Here is a 20,311-nt window from a genome sequence, read left to right on the forward strand (position 1 = left end):
TGGACCAGTACTCCAAGTCCCAGAAAACTGACCTTAGTTTCCATACCTCCAGCAGCGTCTCCGGAGCTTTTTTCATCTTTCCTGGCCCGGGGCACTCTTCCTAGTTTTTCAACAACTCATAGATTTCGGCGCCGCTCCTCTTACGTGGAGGTCGTCGATGCTCAACCTCGCCATTGAATAGATCTCCACGGTTTCTCCACTGGTCATCCTTCTCGAGCCATCTTGGATGCTCCATGTACACGATTTTCACAGACCTGCCATCTTTCGTTAGCTGCTAAGATGTTGTATCATCCATGCATCGGGTGCGTCCACAATATCTGTGGCATGTCAGGAAGCAACAACAACTACGGCAGATTCCCTCGGGGCTTGAACCAGCAGCAGATCACGTGTGGGCACGTATGAACGCGAGGGCAGCGTACGGCGGCTGCTTCGGATAGCGGTGGAAAAAGAACACCTATCGAACTCGGCTTCTTCTTAGGGCAGCGCAACAGAAACTGATCCGGACGGATTGCCTCATCGCATGCGGCGGTTATCTCTCGATCTCAAATCTTGTCTACAGCTTGGCTTTCCATACCTGTTGGATAAAACAAGATCAAACGAGACATGAGAGACACGATTTTTTCGTGGAAACCTTTGCGGGATAAAACCACGAACGCACGGAGGCGCAATCACTCACGCTTCATTCACTTCATCCATGGCGAGGACCAACCCTGGTAGCTCACTTCAACCATGCAATAAATTGTTGTGCTTGAAACAATGTCTCAATTACAACACACATGGAAGTTGTAACACAACATCATCTGAAACATTAACACAAATTAGTGCATTGGCTGCTGTCACGCCCAAGATGCGACCCTGTCCTAAAGGAACTCGAAGGTCCCACCAAGGATAGAAGCGCATCTTGAAGACGCTTTTGCAAGGTGGATACCATTACATCAACATTACATAATAGATAGGGATACATACATAAGGCATACAATGCCACACGAATACAACATCATCTTACATAAGAGCACCATCCGACTACGGATGAAACACAAACAGAAGCTCAAACGACATCCACCCTGCTAGCCCAGGCTGCCGACCTAGAACCTATCCCCTGATCGAAGAAGCAAAAGAAGAACTCCAAAACAAGTAACATCGCTCTCGCGTCATAATCATCGCAAAACCTGTACCTGCAACTATTGTTGTAGTAATCTGTGAGCCACGAGGACTCAGCAATCCCATTACCACGGGTATCAAGACTAGCAAAGCTTAATGGGAAAGGAAGGGGTAAAGTGGTGAGGTTGCAGCAGCGACTAAGCATATATGGTGGCTAACATACGCAAATAAGAGCAAGAAGAGAGCAAATGGAACGGTCGTGAAGCTAGCAATGATCAAGAAGTGATCCTGAACTCCTACTTACGTCAAACATAACCCAAAACCGTGTTCACTTCCCGGACTCCGCCGAAAAGAGACCATCACGGCTACACACACGGTTGATGTGTTTTAAATCGGATCTGGTGTCAAGTTATCTACAACCGGACATTAACAAATTCCCATCTGCCCATAACCGCGGGCACGGCTTTCGAAAGATAATACCCTGCAGGGGTGTCCCAACTTAGCCCATGATAAGCTCTCGCGATCAACGAAGGATATACGTTCTCCCAGGAAGACCCGATCAGACTCGGAATCTCGGTTTACAAGACATTTTGACAATAGTAAAACAAGACCAGCAAAGCCGTCCGATGTGTCGACAAATCCCGATAGGAGTCGCACGTACCTCGTTCTCAGGGCACACCAGATAAGTCAAGCTACGAGTAACCAGCCCTCAAGTTGCCCCGAGGTGGCCTCGCAGGTTACTCATTTCGGACCAACACTCGAAGGAGCACTGGCCCGGGGGGGCTAAAATAAAGATGACCCTCGGGCAACGGAAACCCAAGGGAAAAAAGGGCTAGGTGAGGCAAATGGTAAAACCAAGGTTGGGCCTTGCTGGAGGAGTTTTATTCAAAGCGAACTGTCAAGGGGGTCCCATAAATCACCCAACCGCGTAAGGAACGCAAAATCAGGGAACATAACACCGGTATGACGGAAACTAGGGCAGCAAGAGTGGAACAAAACACCAGGCATAAGGCCAAGTCTTCCACCCTTTACCAAGTATATAGATGCATTAATTAAATAAGAGATATTGTGATATCCCAACATAATCCTGTCCATCATGTGGCAATCTTCAACTTCACCTGCAACTAGCAACGCTATAAGAGGGGCTGAGCAAAGTGGTAACATAGTCAAGCAACGGTTTGCTAGGAAGGGTGAAAAAGGTTAGAGGCTAACATGGCAAATTGGGAGGCTTGAAGAACAAGTGATAGGTAGCACAACAAAGCGATAGAACGAAGCAACTAGCATAGCAATGATAGTAATGAGATCCAAGGTGACGGTCATCTTGCCTGAAATCCCGCTAGGAAGAAGAACGAGTCCATGAAGAAGACGAACGGGAGTAGTCGAACGAATCCTCACAATCGCAACATTACCGGAACTAAGAAGCAACACCGGAAAGAAAAAAACATGGTAAATGCACAAGCATAAACATGGCATGATGCACAAACAAGTATGATGCATGTCCGGTTTAAATGCGGCATGGCATGGCAAAGTGCAACAAACAATACTACAAGTTAAGTGGAGCTCAATATGCAACGAGTTGCATATTGACAAAACACCACATGCAATTATTTAGTTTGATCTCATTATAAGCTACCAAACAATTTTAAATGTTGTTAAACATGGCAAGAGGTGAAGCAAAAGTAAACTAACTATTTAGGCAAGTTTAAATGAGGCCGGAACAACAAACAACAATTCCAGAAAATCCTCATGTCCATATTTTAGTTTTGGTACTGTTCTGCCCTAAAACATATTTTATTTTTGTTAAACAGGAAAATAAAGTGCACCATGTTAAACTAGGCATTTTTTCACCCCATTTACATATAAAGTTTATTTAAAATGGAGCTACAGTTATTTAGTTATGAAATAAATCATTTTAGCATGGCATTTAAGCAAATTTAATCAAACAACATTTTTAACATTTTTAACATATATGAAAGTAGCAGATTATGAAACTAGATGAAAAACTAAGCACTTTTCATATATAAATTATTTACATATGATGCACGGTTGATTAGTTATTAAATGCATGAAGTTAAAGGGGGTTTCTGCAAATCTGTTAAATCACTGGATAATGCTAAAATCGCAGTTCTGAAAAAAAAAACGCTACAGGCCGAAACTGGCTGGGCCAACAGGAGCAGGGGCGCTGGAGGGGCTGCTCACCCATGGGCCAAGCCCAGCTGGAGAGGAGGAGGCCCAAGCGGTGCAGATCTGGGCTTCAGGCATGCTTGCGGCCCAGGAGACTGGCCACGCTGGCATGGTCAAGGACGGGGTCACGCGGGCGAGCGGTTCGAGCTCCTCTGCATGAAGCAGAGCGAGCAGAGGCCGGCGGCAAGGCAGGGACTTGGCGCGGGCTCGAGACTTGCAGGAGGGGCGGCGATGGGTGCACAGAGGAGGAGCGGTTGTCGGGCTTGGCGAACTGCTGCTGGTTTGGGCAACGGAGACAGCTTGGGCGGTGTCTCGCAGGAAGACGAACGAGAGGGCAGCGGGCGACGAGGGTTCATGAACAGAAGAGAGATGGTTAGAGGAGAAGGAGAACCAGGGGAAGAGGAAAGGGGCAAGGGGCGAGTGGACCTGCTGGTCCGACGACGGGGTCCTTGGCGCTCGGGAGACGGATCCGGGCGGCGGGACTTGGGGGCGCCTGCGATGCTTGGCACGATGCAGGGCTCCGGCGGCGTGGTCAACGGGCAGGAGAGGCGGGGTCGACGAGCTTGCCCTCCTCTGCACTGCTTCGATGCAGAGAAATAGGAGGCAGAGCTAGGCGGTCATGGCGCGGCGGAGCTCAGGCCCTAGGATGCTCGCGAGGTGGCCGTCCGGGAACGACGCTGGGGAAGGGGACGCAAGGGCTGGTGCAGGAACTCCAGCGGCTTGATTCTGTCGGGTGCGTCGGCGACCTATAGACAGGCGGCCACGGCGGGGAAGGTTCAAGAGGAGCAACGGGGAAAAGAGGGAAGACATGCGGAGCGACGGTGTGACCTGGTTGCAGCTGCTGCTTGCCGGCGTCGTGCCGGGCGCACGGGTCAGGCGCGGGGAGGACGGGGCTCCGCTGGGATGAGGGAGGAGGCGAACGGCTGCTGGTTGAGGAGAAGGGGCTGCGATCTGGTTGGACGGCGCTGAAAGCAAGGTGAAGGCGCTCGGATCGATTTGGATCGGGACGATCCCGAGGGCGAAGGGAGTTGGTCGGGTGGTGACGGGAGGAATGGGATAGATGGGACATGGGGAGGATTTTTAGGGTTGTCCAAAATAGGCTAGGGTGGACTATATATATGGAAAACAGCGAAGTTTGGAGCATCCGATCAAAATTAGACGGTGGAGATAAAATAGGCTTGGGAAGTCCAAATAAGAAACCAAAGATATTTTATAGATATTTGGGGATGATCCGGACCCAATGGTGATGACTGAGTGGGTCGGGTTCGGATGCGGGCAAGGGGGTCTGCACTGTGCAAAGGGGTCAAACGGTCAGGCAACAAAAGGACGGTTGGTCTAAGAAAGGTCAACGGAGGCGAGAAAGAAGCGGCAACAACTAACGGCTACGAGGTTTTATGAAAACATGCGGATGCAATGCGGATGATGCGATTATATGAAATGCAAGACATGGAAAAAATGCAAAACAAAAGACAAAAACCCAACCACAAAGGAAATAACATATCGCATAGCCGGAAATGGCAGGAGTTGGAGTTACGAATATGGAAAGTTGTATCCGGGGCGTTACAACACTCCACCACTACGAGAGGATCTCGTCCCGAGATCTAGGATGGCACCGGAGAGAAACGGAAGAGGAAGAGAAGAGGTAAACTAAGTTGCTTCTTTGACAAACGAGTGAAACCATGAACCTTGAGGGTTGAGCAATTTAAAAGAAAGAGTACAACAGAGATGAATGAGATTGCAACAATCCGTTAGAAAAGAGGAACAAGGAACATTACGATAACTTGAAGGTTGCAAATACATGAATCAGGAGTTTAATGGACAAGATAGAGTTCGAAACCACTCCGGTTAAAACAAGATGAGAGAGGAAGAATTCGGGCAGCACTCCGGTAGAAAAAATAAGAAAACTTGATAAGCTGAAAAGATATTGAAAAGATGATACAACACTCCGGTTGGACATGGAAGGAATATAATTTGAACTTGGCAAAATGAAAGCACTTGGATGAGACTCGGGTTAAAAGAGGAATGATAGACACAACACTCCGGTTAAGTGGATAAGCATGGAAAAGAACATGATCTTGACAAAACAAGATGATGAGTGAAGAGAACAACATCACAATGCCTTCAGAAGAAAGAATAGAAGATATATCATTGGAATAACAGAATGGAGAAGAAAATGCAACTTCTGCCACAAATGAGCTTGGAAAGCACCCTTCCAAGAAGGTTATAACAGAGTTGTTGGAAAACCAACAACGAAAAGAATAAGCTTGTAGTGGGCTTATGGAAAACATCTCAAGACTATGAGGTGACAACCGGCCACTAACAGAAACAATTGATTGGTTGAGATCAATGAAGATAAGAGAAACTTCTTTCACCAAGAGGATAACTGGAGAACTTGGGTCATTGATAAGCACCACAATTAGCAACATTCCTTTGGGAAGGCTTTAGGTGTAACCTAAACCAAGATAACTCCAAGGAAGAAAGTGATGGGTTTAAAATATGTCATTCTTGAAAACTTGTGAATCATGAAACACGAAGGGAATTGTCAAGAATGGCATAACACCACCTCAAGAGATAAGGTAGAAAGAATTGCACTTCGAAATGCAAGATGAAGAATACTTGAGCTCCTCAAAACAAAACATGTGTTGAGCACCATGTTTATTTTAGAGTGTAGCTTGGCGAATCATAACTTCGAGAGAAATCTTGAAGAACAATTGAAGAGTGAAAATAATCCTTGACGAACCACCATGTAGAGCCTCCATGAAGAACTTTGGTAATGAAAGGATGATAGAAAGAAAGAGAAGTTGAAAACACAAGGTGAAGCCTTGCGATGATTTAGATGGAGCTTTGCGACGATATAACCGAGAAAACTTGGAACTCCAGAAACGAAAAGATGAAACATCTCGAACCAAGAAATGTGACATGATGAACAACTCTGGAAAGAAGAAACTAGATCACTTGAAACAATAATAAGAATTACGTTATGCATATCCTTCACCAATTTAAATTGATGACAAGCAACGGATTTGTCATACTACTTATTCTCGTAGAAAGGATTAAGAGGGATATAGCGTAAACTTGAGAAGATATTGATGGAATCACCGGTGGGATTTGGAAACAATGAATATTTGATATGATAACGAAGGAAGTGAAATCTTGAACGAACCACCATAAGAATTGAAAATGAAAGAAGAAAAGATAAAGAAACACCAGGAAGATTTAGAAAATTAACAAAGATACTTGAGAGAATTTAGATACAAGTGAACGCAGAGATCCCGAGCTGATTAGATAATACTTGAATGATGCACCGGTATGATTTGGAGAATGAGAGCTAAAAGCTTGAATGAATAATTCTGAGATGATGGGCTCCAGAGAATCAAACTGAAAAGACTCCTGAAATGCTCTGGATGGGTAAGAAAAGAATATCTGACAAATGGAATAATTCGCGAGGATAACATGAAGCTAGAATCACGAATATTCGAGAGAACGGACAAGATTTAGAGGAAAAACTCTTCTTCGGTCTTCAAATGACGACGGGAAAACACCACCAAAATACTGAGATACTCCGGTAGAATGGAGAGCAAAGAGGTTGAGACAATCAATGAAATGATTTGAAATCGATCTTGGAAAAGCATCTGACAGATGAAATTCATTCTTACATCAAACGCTGAAAAGAATTTGGAATAGCTCCGGTATAATTAGAAGAGTCAGGTAGGATCCTGGGAAAAGACCCGTGGGTTAGGGCCCACTCAAAATAAACACCGTTGAACGATTGCTTGAAAAAGAGATTGCACCGGTAGAATAAATAGCTTGAAAGAGAGAAAAACCTCGAAATATCTTGAACGGATTGAGAATGGAAATAGAAGTCTTGTGAGATATCTTCAACACTCAAGAACAAATGAATAGGAAGAAGTGAATGATTAAGAGGTGCATCGGCATGAGAAAGCATTAGAAACGAGGAAAGGAATATGATGAATATCGAAAGTTTGAATTGGATCCACTGGAGAAGAAACAACAATGAAGGATGATGAACTTGAAACTGTTGAGCATCTTCATGGTAAATCACCGGATAAGAACATCGAAAGAAAATAATGAAAAGACTTCCCACAAATAAAAGGATACATGATTAAGAAATCTGAGTCCTTGAAGAAAAAGGGTGGGAGGGCGGGAAAACAAAGACAACTTGGGATGGATGAAACAAACACCGGTGAGAAAACTTAGAGTTGATCTTGCAGATGTTGAAAATGATCGGATCCACTTGAAGAGAAGCACGCCGGTTGGAAAAGAATTGACATGTCAATCTCGATGATCAAAAGGATTAGTATTCATATAGCAATATGAGAACACCGTTTGAAAGGTATGGAATCAACACTTGACATTGAAGCAACTCAAATACCACAACTCAAAACAAAACAAAGGATTGGCTTGCATAAATAAGCCGGAACAAACATATGATAGATCCCATATCATATCATGTGTTTGTTGGAAAGATATCCTACGAGCTACTTGAATTCCCACCTATAAACTCCCGAAACTTTCTGGTTATGCAATCTGGTGTTGGGGATACAGGGGAAGCAATATATATCTCACCCAAACTAACAATCCCTACATCCAGCTGTATCCATCCCTCAACACATAACCAAGAAACCTTCGGAAATCGTGTACCTCAACCTTCGAAAAGCATCCGTTATACGAGCTATGGCAATACTCCCGAACTCCCGCCCCAGTACTGGGTGGCGTCGAGGTTATCTCACCAACAACTGCATAAAAGAGATTTTCGATGTCGGCAAAACTCAGGTATTCCAGAACTGCAACGATAAAATTGTGATGACAACACCTCGAAGCTCAACTCCCCGGGTCACTGCCACATAAAGACAAGAGGCACCAAGAACAATGTTCTCGTCACAAAACCATCGGAACGATTTCAAGATACCTGCATGATCCTAAAAAAATAGTGAAATTTGAGGAGAGGAAAGACAAAACATCTACGTCAGGAGTCCTCACCAGAGCGATGAAGGGGCTGGGGAGTAAAAAGAATCCTACTCTCCGATATATATAATCCTAACACTCAAAATAGTTTTCTTCTAGACTCAACAACGGCCAACAATCAAGGGGGCTCCTATGGTCGGTCGAGGCTCTGATTACCAACTTGTCACGCCCAAGATGCGACCCTATCCTAGAGGAACTCGAAGGTCCCACCAAGGATAGAAGCGCATCTTGAAGACGCTTTTGCAAGGTGGATATCATTACATCAACATTACATAATAGATAGGGATACATAAAGGCATACAATGCCACACGAATACAACATCATCTTACATAAGAGCACCATCCGACTACGGATGAAACACAAACAGAAGCTCAAACGACATCCACCCTGCTAGCCCAGGCTGCCGACCTGGAACCTATCCCCTGATCGAAGAAGCAGAAGAAGAACTCCAAAACAAGTAACATCGCTCTCGCGTCATGATCATCGCAAAACCTGTACCTGCAACTGTTGTAGTAATCTGTGAGCCACGAGGACTCAGCAATCCCATTATCATGGGTATCAAGACTAGCAAAGCTTAATGGGAAAGGAAGGGGTAAAGTGGTGAGGTTGCAGCAACGACTAAGCATATATGGTGGCTAACATACGCAAATAAGAGCGAGAAGAGAGCAAATGGAACGGTCATGAAGCTAGCAATGATCAAGAACTGATCCTGAACTCCTACTTACGTCAAACATAACCCAAAACCGTGTTCACTTCCCGGACTCCGCCGAAAAGAGACCATCACAGCTACACACGTGGTTGATGCGTTTTAAATCAGATCTGGTGTCAAGTTATCTATAACCGGACATTAACAAATTCCCATCTACCCATAACCGCGGGCACGGCTTTCGAAAGATAATACCCTGCAGGGGTGTCCCAACTTAGCCCATGATAAGCTCTCGCGATCAATGAAGGATATACCTTCTCCCAGGAAGACCCGATCAGACTTGGAATCTCGGTTTACAAGACATTTCGACAATGGTAAAACAAGACTAGCAAAGCCGCCCGATGTGCCGACAAATCCCGATAGGAGTCGCACGTACCTCGTTCTCAGGGCACACCAGATAAGTCAAGCTACGAGTAAAACCAGCCCTCAAGTTGCCCCGAGGTGGCCCCGCAGGTTGCTCATTTCGGACCAACACTGGAAGGAGCACTAGCCCGGGGGGGCTAAAATAAAGATGACCCTCGGGCAACAGAAACCCAAGGGGAAAAAAGGGCTAGGTGAGGCAAATGGTAAAACCAAGGTTGGGCCTTGCTGGAGGAGATTTATTCCAAGCGAACTATCAAGGGGGTCCCATAAATCACCCAACCGCGTAAGGAACGCAAAATCCGGGAACATAACACCGGTATGACGGAAACTAGGGCGGCAAGAGTGGAACAAAACACCAGGCATAAGGCCGAGTCTTCCACCATTTACCAAGTATATAGATGCATTAATTAAATAAGAGATATTGTGATATCCCAACATAATCCTGTCCATCATGTGGCAATCTTCAACTTCACCTGCAACTAGCAACGCTATAAGAGGGGTTGAGCAAAGCGGTAACATAGCCAAGCAATGGTTTGCTAGGAAGGGTGAAAAAGGTTAGAGGCTGACATGGCAAATTGGGAGGCTTGAAGAACAAGTGATAGGTAGCGCAACAAAGCGATAAAACGAAGCAACTAGCATAGCAATGATAGTAATGAGATCCAAGGTGACGGTCATCTTGCCTGAAATCCCGCTAGGAAGAAGAACGAGTCCATGAAGAAGACGAACGGGAGTAGTCGAACGAATCCTCACAATCGCAACATTACCGGAACTAAGAAGCAACAACGAAAAGAAACAAACAACATAGTAAATGCACAAGCATAAACATGGCATGATGCACAAACAAGTATGATGCATGTCCGGTTTAAATGCGGCATGGCATGGCAAACTGCAACAAACAATACTACAAGTTAAGTGGAGCTCAATATGCAACGAGTTGCATATTGACAAAACACCACATGCAATTATTTAGTTTGATCTCGTTATAAGCTACCAAACAATTTTAAATGTTGTTAAACATGGCAAGAGGTGAAGCAAAAGTAAACTAACTATTTAGGCAAGTTTAAATGAGGCCGGAACAACAAACAACAATTCCAGAAAATCCTCATGTCCATATTTTAGTTTTGGTACTGTTCTTCCCTAAAACATATTTTATTGTTGTTAAACAGGAAAATAAAGTGCACCATGTTAAACTAGGCATTTTTTTCACCCCATTTACATATAAATTTTATTTAAAATGGAGCTACAGTTATTTAGTTATGAAATAAATCATTTTAGCATGGCGTTTAAGCAAATTTAATCAAACAACATTTTAAATATTTTTAACATATATGAAAGTAGCAGATTATGAAACTAGATGAAAAACTAAGCACTTTTCATATATAAATTATTTACATATGATGCACAGTTGATTAGTTATTAAATGCATGAAGTTAAAGGGGGTTTCTACAAATCTGTTAAATCACTGGATAATGCTAAAATCGCAGTTCTGAAAAAAAAATGCTATAGGCCGAAACTGGCTGGGCCAACAGGAGCAGGGGCGCTGGAGGGGCTGCTCACCCATGGGCCAAGCCCAGCTGGAGAGGAGGAGGCCCAAGCGATGCAGATCTGGGCTTCGGGCATGCTTGCGGCCCAGGAGACTGGCCACGCTGGCACGGTCGAGGACGGGGTCACGCGGGCGAGCGGTTCGAGCTCCTCTGCACAAAGCAGAGCGAGCAGAGGCCGGCGGCGAGGCAGGGACTTGGCGCGGGCTCGAGACTTGCAGGTGGGGCGGCGACGGGTGCACAGAGGAGGAGTGGTTGTCAGGCTTGGCGAACTGCTGCTGGTTCGGGCGACGGAGACAGCTTGGGCGGTGTCTCGCAGGAAGACGAACGAGAGGGCAGCGGGCGACGAGGGTTCATGAACAGAAGAGAGATGGTTAGAGGAGAAGGAGAACCAGGGGAAAAGGAAAGGGGCAAGGGGCGAGTGGACCTGCTGGTCCGACGACGGGGTCCTCGGCGCTCGGGAGACGGATCCGTGCGGCGGGACTTGGGGGCGCCGGCGACGCTTGGCGCGATGCAGGGCTCCGGTGGCGCGGTCAACGGGCAGGAGAGGCGGGGTCGACGAGCTTGCCCTCCTCTGCACTGCTTCGATGCAGAGAAACAGGAGGCAGAGCAAGGCGGGCATGGCGCGGCGGAGCTCAGGCCCTGGGATGCTCGCGAGGTGGCCGTCCGCGAACGACGTGGGGGAAGGGGACGCAAGGGCTGGTGCAGGAACTCCAGCGGCTTGATTCCGTCGGGTGCGTCGGCGACCTGAAGACAGGCTGCCACGGCGGGGAAGGTTCAAGAGGAGCAACGGGGAAAAGAGGGAAGACATGGGGAGCGACGGCGTGACCTGGTTACAGCTGCTGCTTATCTGCGTCGCGCCGGTCGCACGGGTCAGGCGCGGGGAGGACGGGGCTCCGCTGGGATGAGGGAGGAGGCGCACGGCTGCTGGTGGAGGAGAAGGGGCTGCGATCTGGTTGGACGGTGATGAAAGCAAGGTGAAGGCGCTTGGGTCGATTTGGATCGGGACGATCCCGAGGGCGAAGGGAGTTGGTCGGGTGGCGGCGGGAGGAATGGGATGGATGGGACATGGGGAGGATTTTTAGGGTTGTCCAAAATAGGCTAGGGTGGACTATATATATGGAAAAGAGCGAAGCTTGGAGCATCCGATCAAAATTAGACGGTGGAGATAAAATAGGCTTGGGAAGTCCAAATAAGAAACCAAAGATATTTTATAGATATTTGGGGATGATCCGGACCCAATGGCGATGACTGAGCGGGTCGGGTTCGGACGCGGGCGAGGGGGTCTGCACTGTGCAAAGGGGTCAAACGGTCAGGCAACAAAAGGACGGTTGGTCTAAGAAAGGTCAACGGAGGCGAGAAAGAAGCGGCAACAACTAACGGCTACGAGGTTTTATGAAAACACGCGGATGCAATGCGGATGATGCGATGATATGAAATGCAAGACATGGAAAAAAATGCAAAACAGAAGACAAAAACCCAACCACGAAGGAAATAACATATCGCATAGCCGGAAATGGCAGGAGTTGGAGTTACGAATATGGAAAGTTGTATCCGGGGCGTTACAGCTGCATTCACAATAGTGATACAAAGTGCATTGGGTACATATAACTAAGAGTGAATTAACATGGCACTCGAAACAAAAGCTAGTAATTTAGGTATCTGTTACATCACAACCTCAAAATGCACATATGAAGGTGCAGATAAACCCACATCAACACATGCACGAGGTTTACTTCAACACCTAGTTGGCATCATCTAAATACTACCCAAAATAGAACTGTTGTCTGCCCAAAAAGCTCTCTATCCAGTTCACTTATATTCAGTGATACTAGCCTTTGTAACCCTCTTCTTTTGCTTCTTCCTTAAGCCAACAGCGGATGTGGTAGCTATAGTGGGCTGCAAATCATCTCTGTTGCGAGCAATAAAGGTGGATTCTGGAATAGGGCCTAGTGACACATGGGATTGATGCGACGCTTGAGCCTACTTACAACCAAAGAAGCATCAAACACTAATGCAACACATTTCAGGGAAATGAGGTATTAAGAAAGAATGACATACTTGAAGAAGGAATGTTTCAAGCAGAGTAGTTTGAGTGTGTTGCTTCCTATGTCCAGCACTTGTTGTACCAGATTCCTATAAACAGAGGAGTAGCAATACTTGCAAGAATGAAATGAGCTAACTACTAAATAGAGAAACAAAATGTTGTTGTACCTGTGTAAGAATGTTTCTTTTCACTTTTAGCTTCCTCTTCTCTCCTCCTTGTGTTTGTGGTCTCTTATCAACACTGGGTGATTGCCCTTGTTGACCTTTATTTGTGTTTAAGTGAAAGATCAACTTGTCTTGATTGATAGACAAAGTACAACTTATATATGTCTTGAAGAGATGCGTCGCACAGGTCGCGACAGTTCGTACAGGCGCATCCTAGAGATGCCTCGGTTGGTGCTAAGTAACTGCTCTGCAGTTAAACAAGAGGAGATTTTCCCTAATTAATATATGTGCAAATTAATCACAACACTCCCCCTAATCTACGCTTGTCCATAGAGAATCGTCATAGGATCATCAGGTAGAATCGTCATCTTGAAAGATTGTCCAGGTTGCATCATCATCTCAAAAGGATTCTTCTCCGACAATTCTTCATTAGTATTCTTGACGAGAACCTGAAACATAAAACTCACAGAGAAAAAGAAATGTAATATGATACTTCAAACAGGTACAGTTCAGGGATACACTCCCCCTGATTCTTGCAAGTCCCGAAGTCGTCGCATACCAATTCTATGAACATATTTCTGGAATGTAGAATTTGGTAGTGACTTGGTAAATAAATCAGCAAGATTTTCACATGATTTAATTTGCAAGATGTTTATTTCCCCCTTTTTCTGAAGGTCATGGGGAAAAAACCACTTAGGAGAAATATGTTTAGTGATATTACTCTTGATGTATCCTGTTTGCATCTGTGCAACACAAGCCGCATTATCTTCGTAGATAATGGTAGGTGATTCTATAGAACCAATTCCACATGACTGTTGTATGTGTTTTATCATTCTACGAAGCCACACACATTCGCGTGATGCCTCAAATAATGAAATTATTTCAGAATGATTGGTAGATGTTGCCACCAGAGTATGTTTAGAAGACTTCCATGATATGGCAGTTCCACCATGTAGGAACACAAAGCCGGACTGCGATCTGGCATTATGGGGATCAGATAAATAGCCAGCATCGACGTATCCAATCATATTAGAGTCCTGATTTGTCTGGAACTGAAAGAATAGGCCAAGATCCTTTGTGCCTTGGAGATATCGAAAGATATTCTTAACTCTAGACCAATGGCGTTTGGTGGGAGCTGCGCTATGTCTAGCAAGTAGATTCATTGCAAATGCGAGGTCAGGTCTCGTGCAATTTGCAAGATACGTGAGCGCTCCAACGGCACTAAGATATGGAACCTCAGGTCCCAATATTTCTTCTCCATCGTCCCTTGGCCTGAACGGATCTTTCTCTACGTCTAGAGAGCGAACCACCATGGGAGTTTTAGATGGGTAGGATTTGTCCATATTGAATTTCTCCAATATTTTCTGGATATAAGCAGCTTGGTATACCATGATTCCTGAGGGAAGGTGCTCAAATTGAATACCTAAGCAAAATTTGATTTTACCCAAATCCTTCATCTCAAATTCCATCTTTAGGTGATTGTGTGCTTCATCAATGTCGTGTGTGTTGCCAATGATGTTGAGGTCATCGACGTACACTGAAATGATGCAAAATCCTGTAGAGGACTTTTTGATAAAGACACATGGGCAATCACTACTATTAGAGTAGCCTTTTTGTAGAAGGAACTCACTAAGTCAGTTGTACCACATCCGTCCCGACTGTCTTAAGCCATATATTGACTTATTAAGCTTTACACAATACATGTTGCGTTTTGCGCTTGTATTCGGGATAGAGATTCCGTCAGGAACCTTCATATACATGTCTGAATCTAGTGACCCGTAAAGATATGCGGTCACAACATCCATCAACTGCATAGATAGACGGTTTTGCACTGCCAAAGATATAAGGTATCGGAAAGTGGTTCCACTCATTACAGGAGAATATGTTTCATTGAAATCAATGATGGGTCTCTGCGTGAACCCTTGTGCTACGAGCCTAGCTTTGTATCTCACCACCTCATTGTTCTCATTCTATTTCCGGAGAAAAACCCATTTGTATCCGACAGGGAAAACATTGGGAGGTGTCGGTATTGCTTCAGTGAATACCTTTCTTTTGTTAAGCGAGGCAATTTCTGCTTGTATTGCGTCCTTCCATTTAGGCCAGTTGGAGCGCTTTTGGCACTCAACGATAGTCTTCGGATCATGATCAGTCATAAGGATATCTGCAATTTTTTCAGCAAAATAAATGTCGACAGTCGTAGACTTATGGTCGAAAGATTCTCCAGAATCGATATAGTTGATGGAAATTTCCTGCACCCCTAGTGACTCTTCATGATTTCTCAATACGCGTGAGTCTGGGTGTTCCGATGGCCCAGCCAGTGTGTGCAAACTGAAGCTGGGTTGTGGAGGTTGCCCTTCCACTGGGTGTATACTACCCATAAGGTGTTTGTCAACGTTGAGCTGACCTGCATTTACTAACTCCGAGGTTTTTCTCCTCGATTTCCTTTGTTGCTTGCTGGAAGCTTGTTCTAGGTCAGAGGCCATACTACTCCCCCTCTTTTTAGGAATAGGGAGTTGAGTGGTTTTTATTGGTACCTCCACTCTTTCTGGCGCATTTCTGGCCGGATTTAAGGACTTTGTAACACCTTTTAGGTCAGTAAATGAATCTGGCAGGTTATTTGCAAGATGTTGCAAATTAATGATTTTCTGAACTTGGAGTTCAGTCTCTTGTGTACGTGGATCAGAGGACGAAATGGCTTGAGCATTCCAATCAATTTCCGGGCATTCTTTCTGGTACTTGAAATCTCCCCCTAATGCCGGAAAGTGTTCCTCATTAAATATACAATCAGCGTGACGGGCTGTGAACAGGTCCCCGGTAAGGGGTTCTAGGTACTTAATATTTGACGGCGATTTGTACCCCACATAGATCCCCAATTTCCTATGTGGGCCCATGGATGTCCGCTGTGGTGGTGAGATCGGGATGTATGCAGCACATCCGAACTTACGCAAATGGGAAATGCTAGGAGGATTTCCACGTACCAATTGTAGAGGGGAAGTACTGTGATATGCAGTAGGCCTCAATTGTATCAAGTCAGCAGCGTGTAGAACCGCATGAACCCAACAAGAGGTGAGTTGCAATTCATTAACAAAGGTCTTGCAATGAGTTTGATCCTTTTAATCAATGATTCAGCCAAACCATTTTGTGTATGGACATATGGAACGGAGTGCTGAACTTCAATCCCCAGGGCCATGCAATAATCATTGAAAGCACGTGAAGAGAATTCTGCAGCATTGTCCATGTGAATTGTCTTAATTCGGCTTTCTGGATAATGGGCTTGTAACTTAATAACTTGCCTCATTATCTTGGAAAATGCATGGTTTCGCGTGGATAGAAGACACACGTGTGACCATCGTGTAGATGCATCAATTAGAACCATGAAGTACCGGAAAGGTCCAGATAATGGTTGGATGGGACCACAAATGTCTCCTTGAATGCGTTCAAGAAATTGAAGTGGTTCAACTTGTATTTTGAGGTGAGAGGGCCTCAAAATTAACTTTCCTGTGGCACAAGATGTGCACACAAAGTTTGAAGATTGAGGAAATTTTGACTCAAGCAAATTATGACCAATGGAATTGCTAGTAATTTTTCTCATCATCCCGATCCCAGGATGGCCTAGGCGATCATGCCAAGTTTGAAATGCATCAACATTTTGAAAAGTTACTTTGTATGCAACATGTTCTATGGGTTTGATGTACGTATAGTACAAACCAGCCGATAGAGAAGGGATTTTTTCATGTACCTGCTTGCCATATCCGTGATCTTTGGTGAAGAGTAGATACTCCTCTTTTTGTCTTCATGGGTTTCGATGTGAAAGCCATTTTTACGGATATCTCGATAACTGATCAGGGTACGTGATGAGTCAGGATACAACAAAGCATCCTCAATTGTCACTTGTGTACCGCCTGGGAGGGTAAATATGGCACGTCCAGTGCCAACGATTACCGTATCGCGTCCAGCGATAGTTAGAATATCTCCATTCATCTTTTTCAGAATTTGAAAATATTTCATCTCCCTCGGTATGGAGTTTGTGGTAGCACTATCCACAAGGCATAATTCCTCTTCCATCAGATAGTCACCGTAGAGAACTATATATAAGACAAAGAACTTTCAATAAGAAAAATCTCATGTAAATACATAGAATACAATCTTATTTATATCAAATATGTTGGTACAATTACAATCTTATTATATCAAATGTGCTGATACAATATAAAGACAACAACAATACTTATGTTCTTATTACAACATCACAAATGGACATAGCTATATAGATCACTAAGGAGATTGTGGGACTAGTCGAAGTCTCCAAACACATCATTTGAGGTATACTCAATCATCATGTTCTCCGTGTCAGCAAGGTCCTTTGGCTGATGGAACGCAATGGTGTTGCTCGGTCCAGGAGGAACGTCGTGCGAACTACCGGCTCCATTGGCGCTGTCTGGATGAAGGTTGAAGTTGGCTTCAAACCTCTTCCCTTGAGGCGCTCTGCGTCCCTGAGATTGCTGGTACAGCATAACCAAATGCTTTGGGATCTTGCACTTGTCAATGGGGTGCGTGTAGCATCCAAACTTGCTGCAAAGCTGAGATTTATCATGTTTGGGCTTTGCGGTGCCTTTTCCCTTGTCTGAGTTCCTAGACATCCTGTTCCTATTGCGCTTTCGCTTGTTCTGAAAATTTGATTGATTGCCCCTAAAGGCACCATCAAACTTCTATTTATTCGCGACATTCATATGAACTTTAGGTAAAGGTTGTGCCCCAATTGGGCGTTGAGAGCCATTCTTAGCGAGTAGCTCATCATGCTTTTCAGCCTGAAGTAACATATGAATAAGTTTGGAATAGAAAATATAGTTGGGAGCACGGTATTGCTGCTGGAGGATCCTGTCTGAAGGGAGCATAGTAGATAAAGTTTTCTCTATCTTCTCCGCATCAGTAGGTTCCTTCCCGCAAAAGCGCAGTTTGGAACTTATCTTATGAACCTTGTGGTTGTACTCACCGATGGACTTGAAATCCTGAAGACGAAGGTGAGTCCAATCATGGAGCGCTTCTGGCAGGACAACTGCCTTCTACTGTTCATATCTCGTTTTGAGAGCTACAAACAGAGTACTGGGAGATTCCTCCTCTAAGTACTCAAACTTTAGATCTGGGTGAATATGATGCCTTATGATGTATAAAGCCGCATAGTTTTGTTGTTCTGTCAACGGCGTGGTTCCGGCCGGTAGAGGAGTCTCCGGGTCCAGGATTGCACGCGCTATCCCACGGGAAGCAAGACTAATCTTGACGTCCATGGCCCATGTAGGGTAGTTGTGGTCATTGAGGTCAAGCTCCTCAAATTCTTTTGCAGTCATCGTTTACCTACATGGATGAGCCAGAGATAATTAATTTACAGAGGGTAAATTAAAAATCATCATGGTTGTATTGTAATAATGGTGCAAAATTTGATACTCAAGTGAAGAACTTGAATAATGTAGACCTCAATTGATTGAACATAACACTTCAAAGATCGCATGGATCTCACAGTAATAGGCTACATGATCTGACAATGTCAGTAGATGCGCTTGTTTCTATTACCCTATGTATGTTATCAATTTAAATATAAGGAAGTGCACGTTGAAGGTAATCGTTTGTCAAATTTGACAAAGCTTAGACCGTGAATCCAAATATAATGAGGGAGGCGTATATCAAAAATTTGCAAGTTTGTTGTGCAAGAGAAATTAATCTCAATCGCTGAAACATGTTCTCGAAAATTGATATGTGGTAAATAAATTGAACATGTCATTTCCAGATAATGTTGGTTCTTTATTTACATTATCAAATACATTACATAATGTAAACACACGCCTACAAATATTTACACAAGTCCTAAAATAGAGTAAATCTAAATACCGGACTAGAATGTAAATAACTACATGTACATAGGCTAAACAGTACTAGAACAGTGATAAATTACTGTTAAAAGGATTAAACAGAAGAAAGATAGAGAAATTTCTGCAATTCAGGTGGGCTAGGGATCGAGGGATTAGGGATTAAACAGAAGAAAGATAGAGAAATTTCTACAACTACTAGTCTGTGATTAGGGATCGAGGGATCCCAATCCTCCCGACCAGCTCCTGTGCGCCGCCACCCCACACACTCCATTGCCGCTGCTCACGAAGTGGTCGCCGACGTGCCTCCTTCCTCGGACGAGGAGATGTAGACGACGCTGTCCGAGGAGATGTAGACGACGCCGGCAGGGACGCTGTTCGGCAGATCGGAGGCAAGGTTGGAGCGGCGACTTGGGCGGCAGTCGATGGCGGCGATAGCGCGGCCGAAGAGGCGGCGGCGACCATCCATGCTTGCGGAGTCCAGGAGGCGTGGTCGGGCGGCCGTACGCAACTCGGGCCGGCATCCTCGTCTGCAGGCGGCGCCACCAGCGTCGGTCCGAGGCCTTGGCTCGCCACTGCAGCGCCGTTGGGGAACGGCACGAAGATGAAGAACCCCGGCTCATCAGCCGGCGCCGGAGGCGGAGGCGGAATCCAAAGGGGAGCCACGAGCGTGGGCTTGGGGTTGCCATCTCCTGCGCGGGCGGAGCAGGCCATGGGGCGTGGTCACCGCAAGCAGCGGCGCGATGGCCGTGTCCAGGGGCGCGGAGGCCACGTCCAAGGGCGCGTACAACGGCATGGTGGCCTTGCCCAGCGCCACGGCGTCCAAAACGGCGGGGGCGGTGCACGGCCCGGCAAATTTGGCGGCGCCCGCCTAATTCATGATTGTGACGGGCGGCAAAACGGCGACGGCGACCGTCATCACGGATGAGGCGGAGGAAGAAAGAGACGAGTCCAGGCATCTCACCGTTGGCGAGGCCTTCGTGTGCTCTCGGCAGAGCGTGCATGATAACGTGTTTAAGTGAAAGATCAACTTGTCTTGATTGATAGACAAAGTACAACTTATATGTCTCCTAGAGATGCGTCGGTTGGTGCTAAGTAACTGCTCTGCAGTTAAACAAGAGGAGATTTTCCCTAATTAATATATGTGCAAATTAATCACAACAATTTGGGCACTTTCTTTTGTTTTGCTCTGTTGAATCGCACACACTGCAATGGGATATAGCGTCTTCTCTTCTTAGATGGCCTACCAACATGTTTTTCATACTGAGGTGGTTCCACTTCAATTCCATTTTTTCTACAGTACCTTCTTCTTTCCTTTCACATGCTCATAATTTTCATCAACCCACTCATCCTTGTC

The sequence above is a fragment of the Triticum dicoccoides genome, chromosome 5B, assembly GCF_002162155.2.
Source record: "Triticum dicoccoides isolate Atlit2015 ecotype Zavitan chromosome 5B, WEW_v2.0, whole genome shotgun sequence".
Taxonomy (NCBI): domain Eukaryota; kingdom Viridiplantae; phylum Streptophyta; class Magnoliopsida; order Poales; family Poaceae; genus Triticum; species Triticum dicoccoides.